General features: G+C 39.0%; 1 protein-coding gene across 1 annotated transcript in view; it reads left to right on the plus strand.

The window, feature by feature from the left end:
• Nucleotides 1–7,660, plus strand: part of LOC137216203 (uncharacterized) — a 49,118-nt gene extending 41,458 nt beyond the window's left edge. The window contains exons 6-7 of the mRNA XM_067722120.1: nucleotides 1,696–1,751; nucleotides 5,145–7,660. The gene's annotated coding sequence lies outside the window, so the exon portion shown is untranslated. The remainder of the gene's footprint in view (nucleotides 1–1,695; nucleotides 1,752–5,144) is intronic.
• The last annotated feature ends 1,586 nt before the right edge of the window (nucleotides 7,661–9,246 follow it).

The raw sequence follows: 9,246 nt of genomic DNA on the forward strand, positions 1-9,246 counted from the left end.
CCTCCAACTAGTCAAGGTCCTCTCCTATGCTTTTTTTTTTTTTTGAATTTTATTTATTTTTTTAATAAGCAGGTTCTTATTTTTTTTTAATTTTTATTTATATTTATTTTTGGCTGTGTTGGGTCTTCGTTTCTGTGCGAGGGCGTTCTCTAGTTGTGGCTAGCGGGGGCCACTCTTCATCGCGGTGCGTGGGCCTCTCACTGTCACGGCCTCTCTTGTTGCGGAGCACAAGCTCCAGATGCGCAGGCTCAGTAGTTGTGGCTCATGGGCCTAGTTGCTCCGCGGCACGTGGGATCCTCCCAGACCAGGGCTCGAACCCGTGTCCCCTGCATTGGCAGGCAGATTCTTAACCACTGCGCCACCAGGGTAGCCCGCAGGTTCTTACTAGTCATCTGTTTTATACACATCAGTGTATACATGTCAATCCCAATCTCCCAATTCATCACACCACCATCCCCACCTGCCGCTGCTTTCCCCCCTTGGTGTCCATACGTTTGTTCTCTACATCTGTGTCTCAATTTCTGCCTTGCAAACCGATTCATCTGTACCATTTTTCTAGGTTCCACATATATGCATTAATATGCGATATTTGTTTTTCTCTTTCTGACTTCACTCTGTATGACAGTCTCTAGATTCATCCACGTCAGCAATGCATGTTTAAATAGCCTTGGTCTTCTTTTTTTCTTTTTTAAAAATTTAATCAACTCATAGCCAAAACTGTATCCTCTATACCCAAATGATAGCTATCATATCATTTTTTAAAATTTATTTTATTATTTTTTTATTGTCTTCTCTTTTTATTTATTTATTTATTTATTTTATTTTTTGCTACATTGGGTCTTCGTTGCTGCACGCGGGCTTTCTCTAGTTGCGGTGAGCGGGGGCTAGTCTTCATTGGGGTGCGTGGGCTTCTCATTGCCGTGGCTTCTCTTGTTGTGGAGCGCGGCCTCTAGGTGTGTGGGCTTCAGTAGTTGTGGCGCACGGGCTTAGTTCCTCCGTGGCATGTGGGATCTTCCCGGAACAGGGCTTGAACCCGTGTCCCCTGCATTGGCAGGGAGATTCTTAACCACTGCACCACCAGGGAAGTCACTATCATATAATTTTATCTGTAAATATTTCATTATGTACCTCGAAAAGATAGTCTTAGAAAAAAAACACCGAACAATGCTTCCTTTGTATCATTGTATATCTAGTCAGTGTTCAAATTTCCCTTATTGTCTCATAATTTTAAAAAATTCAATGGATTTTTAAAATTTGCGGTAAAATATGCATAACAAAATTTACCATTTTAATCATTTTTAAGTGTACAGTTCAGTGGTATTAGTCCATTCACATTGTTATGTAATCATCACCACCATCCACCTCCAGAACTTTTTCATTTTCCCAAACTGAAATTACAAACCCAGTAAACAATAACCCCTAATTCCTCCCCCAGAAGTATGACAACCACCACCCTACCTTCTGTCTCTATGAGTCTGAATACTCTAGGTCTCTCATAGAATTGGAGTCATACAGTATTTGTCCTTCTGTGACTGGGTTATTTCACTGAGCATAATGTCTTCAAGGTTCAGCCATGTTGTAGCATGTGTCAGAATTTCCTTTCTTTTTAAGGCTGAATAATATTTCATTGTATGTATAGATCACGTTTTGTTTATCTGGTTGTCCCATAATTCTTTTTAACTGTTTTATTTCCAGCTTTATTTACAAATTCACTGGATTCTTTGGGGGCAAAAGGACACATAGAATATGTGGTAGTGTTACTTTTCAAAACCCAAAGAGATGAGGAATCTAAGAATCAAATGACAGAATATAAAGCCTTTGTAAGACCTTTTTAGGAGCTCCAACAATCCAAAGTCAACCACTTCAAAAATAAAAACAAACTGCTTGGGAATTTGTTTTTCCTGCTTAGGACTTGGTGCTTTCAGTGCCGTGGGCTGGGGTTCAATCCCCAGTAGGGGAACTAAGATCCAGAGCGCCCAAAAAACAAAAAACCAACAAACAAAAACAAAAAATCCCTGCTTTCCACAGGGCCAGGCTGTTCTTTTGTTGTTTAGAGAATATGGTATCCGCCCCACAGTAAGACATCATTGTGGAGTGCTCTGAACCAGAGAGACTAGCTCTGTGTGCCCAGCTTGGCTGGTCGGGAAAGAGGACTGTGCTCTGGCATGTTGATTCTGTGCGCCTGGCAGAGACGCTGCAGTGTTTGTTCCCGGACAGAATTTCCCAACACATCTGAAGTCAGCTTGTACAGCAACAAGATGCTATGAGCCTGCACCATCATTAAGCCACTTCTAATGCAGTCTCTTGAAAGACTATGTAAATGGCAGAGAGTCGAATGGGAATAGATATCTTCCATTATTGATGTCAAGCAGGGAATGAAAATCTGAAGATTCTGAACTCATTGTAGTTAATTATATGTTGTGGGGTTGGGATGTTGGAATCACAGTTCTAGGGCTTCCCAACTTCTTTGCAACCTACTCTTTAAAAATATTATCCTAAGGTCAACATCAGGATCATACAGAGATAACACTGTGTAAAAGTTTTCTTAACATGTATGAAATTTAAAATATTTTAATTACATCAACTAAACCAGCAAACTGTGTAATTGCAAAATTTCTACCATTGATGTGAAATATAATTGATGGTTAACTTTTTTAAATTGAAGTATAGCTGATTTACAACACTATTAGTTTCAGGTGTACAGCAAAGTGATTCAGTCATATATATATATATTTCTTTATATGTTCTTTTTCAGATCTTTTACCTTATAGGTTATTATAAAATATTGGGTAGAGTTCCATGTGCTATACAGTAGGTCCCTGTTGGTTATCTATTTTATAAACAGTAGTATATATTTGTTAATCCCAAACTCCTATTTATCTCTCCCCCCACTTTCCCCTTTGGTAACCATAAGTTTGTTTTCTATGTCTGTGGGTTTATTTCTGTTTTGTATATAAGTTCATTTGTATCATTTTTTTGTTGTTTTAATAAGTTTTCTGCATTTTGTTCTCTTGCGGCTACATATATATACACACCCCTGTCACAAAATGCCTTACACATGAGAGGAAATAATAATATTCACTTCATATTCCACTATTGGGAGAAATAATAATATTCACCAATTTGAAATCTAAGTAAACCAAGCATGGTATGAAATAAAGTTCTCTAATTAGGTAAAAGCACTATCTAAAATATGCATAAATGGAGAATCATGGAATATTAATGTTGAATGGAATTTAGAGATTGTATAACTCAGGGGGCTGTAATCTCTTTGGATACATGAGTTGAGAATCCAGTGAAAGCTATGGATCTTGTCTCTCAAAAAATGCATATAATTTTGCTTATAATTTCACATATTCATGGACCTTCTGATGCCTCAGTTAAGCATCTGATGTAATTCAAGTCCTTCCTTTTATGCTTAATGGAATTGAGAGTCATGGTGACTATGTGACTTGTAGCCAACAGCTACAGAGTGAGAGAGGGTAGAGAGTTCACTCTAGTTAAAAGCGATTTTTACTATCTTGGTTATGAAATTGCTAAGCAAGCGATTGATGTGAAATTCCTAAACAAAGTCCCATTGGCCCCAAGGTATCTCCCAGCCAGCTTCTAACAGTGCCTTAAATTCTCGCACGTGTGGGTTTCAGGTAATATACAGTCAGCCCTTGGTATCCGAGGCGGAATTGGTTCCAGGACCCCCATGCATAACAAAATCTGTGGATGCTCAGGTCCCTTATATTAAATAGTGTAGTATTTGCAAATAACATACACACATTCTCCACGCTACGTAAATAATAGCCTGCACGTGACAAATTCAGGTTTTGCTTTTGGGAACTTACTGAAATCTTTTTTCCTGAACATTGTCAATACGCATTTGGTTGAATCCTCAGATGTGGAACCTGAGGATAGGGAAAGCCTGACTGCACTTGTACTAACAAGGACAAGACATTAAGCACTGCCCTGCATTCAAATGCCAGGTGAAGGCACCCAGAGGATAACAGGGGTCACTAGCCCAGACTCTCTTTCTCTCATGCTGAATTCTCCTTTGAGACTCTTGGTCTCCTTATCTGCTGTTGACTTCGATGCCTTTATGCATTTGTCTACTTTTCCAACTGACCAGCTCTGCAGAACATGGAGGAGGAGGGGCTAGAGAAATATGGTGTCAAAAAAAAAAAAAAAGAAGAAGAAGGGTGGGGCAGACAACTCTCTTTATCAGGATTAAAGTTAAGCAAAGGCAGCATTTTCAGAAATACAACTGATTCAAAATTTTTTTGTAGCTAGAAGTGAGAGTTCTGGAAATGTTTTCTATTAAATTACTAGGCAACGTATTCTAAACATTGTTGAAATGTATTTAAAAATCCCCAGTTTTACGAGTCTCATGCAATTAACTTGGAGAAATCGCACATGCTGAATAAGGTTGCGTTAAGGGCAAGAAGGAAGCTTAGATCCATATTCCAGGAAAGAGGGGGATTTCCTTGTGAACATATTTGCTCTCAAACAAATCACAAATTGAAATATAGAAATATAACCTTAACTGTAACTTAAATATAACAAGCACTTTTTGTGATTGCTTGAGCAAAATACATGTACTTTTTGGCATGACTTTCTTTTGAAATATAACTTATTCTGATGACAAAGATAATACCTATTACAGAAAATTCGGAAAACAAAAAAGAAAAGAAAAATTGTGATTCCAGCAAGTACAGATAACAACTACTGACAATTTGATGTACTTTTTGTGATATTTTCAGGCTTTATTCTGTGAGGGTCCATTTATACCACTCCCCCCACCACACACACACACACACACACACACACACACACACACACACACACACATACATACATATACATACAGGTATTGTAATCGAGCAGAGAAGAGCCCTAAGGGGCCTTCCTGCCCCCTGCCCGCCCACCCTTGTCCTCCTCTGCCTGCCTCTTGTTTGTGGAAGAACTTTAGCCTCCTAGGCCTTTGCCCAGTTCCAAAGAATAAATTTAATTACAGAAGTGAGAAAATGCAGAAACAAAGGAAAACAGTCAAGCAAGACAAAATAGTAATAGTTTAGCCATTGAAGTCAGTGACCTTTAGTTCCTCCTCAAGGGCTATAGATCATATTCTGAGCCAAATCCTTTGAGCTGTTTCACAGATACTGAAACCCCCACCAGGTGGAAGAAGTTAACTGCTTGTTGACCACAAGCACCTAGACCCCAGACCAGTTGGAACCAGAAAGTTGATAATGTTGACTCCAGATTACCTCATCACCAACCTAACAGAAGAATGTCCATGAGCTGATCACGTACCCCACAACCCTCTCCCTCACCCTGTCTTTTTCAGGGAAAAAACATTTCCCTGAAACCCATCAGCAAGTTCAGGCCGTCTGAGCACTAGCTGCCTGGACTGCTTGCTTGGCCCTGCAGTAAACGCTGCACTTTCCTTCACCTCAACGCGGTGTCAGTAGATTCGCTTTACTTGGGAGCAGACCCACGTGTGGTTCGGTAATAGTGTGTGTGTATGTATTTACATCAACGTGAGGTTAGGCTTTATATGGAGAAGTGTATATTTTCAACAAATGTTATGACATAGGTATTTTTTTAAGTTCTTAAATTTTCTTGGAAAGCAATTTTTAATGGCTACATAGATTCTATGATATAGGATGCCAACATTTACTTAACCATTATTCCACTGCTGGAAATCAGGATGTTTTTCGTTTTCCCAACTGAATATCCTTGAATAGATCTTTGGGGGCATATCTATCTTTAGAACAATTCCCAGCAGTAGAACATTTCTTTAGGATTTTGCTGCATATTATTAAATGCCCTGCATGAAGCTGTACCAATACATTCTTAGCTGTAATACCTGAGGATGCCCCATTTCCTTATTCTTCTACTAATATCGCATGTTAAAACATTTTTTCTTTTTTTGCTTTTACTTTTTATTGTATCTATATGAGAAGATGGATGCGAACTAAACTTATTAAACCTTAAACTTATAGAGTTATGTATGTAAATTGTATCTCAACGAAACTGGAAAAAATAATGATATATATATTCTATGCCAATTTTATAGGCTAAATATGGCATCCTATTTTAATTTGCATTACTTTGATTACTCTGGAGATTAAACTTTTTAAAATATATTCATTACCTATTTGTATTTCTTCTAATGTAAACTATTTTCTTTGCCTGTTTTTTTTTATGTTATTCATCATTTGCAAACTGATTTGTAGGAATTCCTTATATATCTTGAATATAAACCCTATGTTGTATGCATTGAAACTATTTCCCATTTGTCATTTTCTTTAGCTTATGTTGGCACTTTTTTCCTCCAGTGTATAATATCATGAAATGTCACCTGTGCTCCCAAATTGATTTGAGCTGAACTGCTTTACAATGGGGACAGGCCTCACCATATTTACCTGTTGGGATAAATGGTGGGGTTGGAGCACATAGAGGATTTGGGGAGTTAAAGCTGGAGTTCGGGGATTGAAGTCCTTAGTGCATCTGGTTTTTCCCAGATATTCCCATTCTAATTGCCGAGATTATACATTTTCTCAATAAACACACCAATTTTAGTTTTAAAAACGATCACAATACGGAACCTACTTGTATTGATCTGTGTCTTTTTAGATGCTTTTTAGATGGACTTTGAGCAGTTAGATGTCTGGCTTTGGTCAGAAAGGATCTTGGTACCCACTTGGATTCCAACTCTGCTTTTCTGTCTGCTTTTGGTTGGGTAGCCTTGGCCTCAGACCTCTCTCCTTCTTGCTCTCATTTTACTTCCTTGAAAGGCTGCAAGAACAGAACACAGTTTATCATCCTCTCTTTTGTTTCTAGGACTACCCACTTCTCACCCCATCTGCTTTGACAACCGTTTTCTTAGATGGTCTGTAACTTGCAAACTCACTTCCAGAAAACAATTTCTATGCTAGGAGTGTTTTCCATTTCAAGGAAGAGAAGCCAATTCAAGGGTACTGTAGCAAAAGCAGGGGATTTATTATAAGTCTTTAGGGCAAGGAATGTAGCTAAGACTCAAGAATACCAGGCAAGAAACCAAAATGTTGGAAAACCAAGAAATATGATCTCTTGCTAAATCTGCAATCATTTCACATCTACCTTTTTCTTTCTTGGTGAATGGATTTCCTCTGCTCCCAAGTCCCTCTGATAGGCTAAGACAGCAGCTCATGATTTCCAATTTAACACCTGGATCCACAGAACGACTGACTTTTCTACTTTCAGTCCTGAGAGGTAGCAGAATATATCACCCCAGAATATGCCACTTTGGCATAGCAATTATTTTGAGCTGAAGGCAGTTGAGAAGAAATGGATACAAGAAAAGCTCCATCTTCCCCCATTTGTCTAAAAGGAGGACATATATTTACAAAGGCGTCCCTCCTCCCTTCTCTACCGGGAAGGACAAAGGTTAATCCCTGGAGACAACTTTAGACCCTTGTCAATGGAGAAGGCAATGACTTAAATGTTCATAACCCACTCCCCCATCACCCCCAAGACTGGTCTGCCCCATATCTCTCTTATGTCTTCAGTTGCAGATGTTATATAAGCCAGAGTTCTAAGACACCATTTTGAATGACTCATTTTCCGCGGGGTATCTCCCGTGTATACATGAGGTACACATGTTAATAAACTTCTGTTTGCTTTTCTCTTGTTACTCTGTCTTTTATTACAGGGGTCTCAGCTAAGAACTCAGAGTCAGAGGGGAAATTATTCTTCCTCCCCTACAAAGCTAAACTGCTAGGATAAAGCTCCAATAATCTTTTCGGCTTTACTTTGGGGCACATTGTCATTTAATTTGTACATCATGTTAAACTTTTTTAAACAAAAACTTATTTTTTAAAAAACCAAAGTAAGAAAAAAAAGAACAATAAGTTTAGTATTCTGCCCTAGAACATTACCCAAACTCCTAATACAATATGTAAACTTAATACTCTTTGTTTTGAAAATGTAAATTAAGTGTTAATATAACTGTATTCAAGAACCACAAGACCATGGAACAGTATCACCTTACAGAGGAAGGGAAAGGCTTTCTTTCTTTCTTTTTTTTTTTTTGTGTGGTACGCGGGCCCCCACTGTTGTGGCCTCTCCCGTTGCGGAGCACAGGCTCTGGACGCACAGCTTAGCGGCCATGGCTCACGGGCCTAGCCTCCCCGTGGCATGTGGGATCTTCCCGGACCAGGGCACAAACCCGTATCTCCTGCATCGGCAGGCGGACTCTCAACCACTGCGCCACCAGGAAAGCCGGGAAAGGCTTTCTTAAATTCTTCTTTAGCATCTGAAGAGCCATTGTGGTGCGGGAACAAAGGAGCAAAACTCAGGCATCTGCTAGACTTCCATCAAATCCTCTGAGAATTTTGAAATAGACAATATCTTTTTAACTGATGGGAGATCCACAGCTTCTGAAGACTGTCTTAGTCAACAGAAGACAATGTTTTATTTTTATACCTCGGCAAAGACAACAGAGAAAAGAAGCCTTCTCAAATTATCTTGTATCCAGGCACCGTGCACAGTCTTACATAAATATGTGTTGAATTAATAATGAAGTTATGACCAGCTGTGATCCTTGTGTTATGACACACCATTATTCCAAAGCATCTCACCATTTCATGGGATGAAGTGGAGCAGGTAGGGAGTCAGGTTTTATTGTTCTGTTACACAGAAGGGTAAACAGAAACTCTTTTTTTAAAATACAAAAGTAATAAAGTATCAGGAAGAACATAAATGGTAACTTTGGCTTTCTTGTCTTTTAATAAATACATGGCTTTATTATAAACATCATCAAAATTACAGTTCTTTGGGAGGACTTCACATTTGTGATGCTGTGCTGTGCTTTATGATACGTGTTACACTATGTCACGGTAGACTTTGTTTCTATCTTAGAAATACAGTGTTTCTCAAGGAGGAGGCAACATCCCAGGTGTCATTTATTTAAAAGCTAGCCGTTAAGTAAATTTGTTTTTTAAAATGGGAAATATTTTGTAAAACTGTGCAGACAAAAGCAAGATCTGAAACCATTTGTCTCACTGTCACCAAATCTCATGAAAAAACATTTCAGACTAGTAACTAAGACTCCACTGCCCGGGCTACACAGCTTGTACACTGCACACACCACCCTTGGAGGGAGGGACCAGAAGCTGAAACCACCTGATTCTCACAGGTCTGCTGGGGGTGCTGCCTTGGTCCCCTTTCACAAAAGCACACGTGGGCCCCTTTCACAAAAAATGAACTGTATGGTGG

This window comes from Pseudorca crassidens, chromosome 21 (assembly GCF_039906515.1).
Source record: "Pseudorca crassidens isolate mPseCra1 chromosome 21, mPseCra1.hap1, whole genome shotgun sequence".
Taxonomy (NCBI): domain Eukaryota; kingdom Metazoa; phylum Chordata; class Mammalia; order Artiodactyla; family Delphinidae; genus Pseudorca; species Pseudorca crassidens.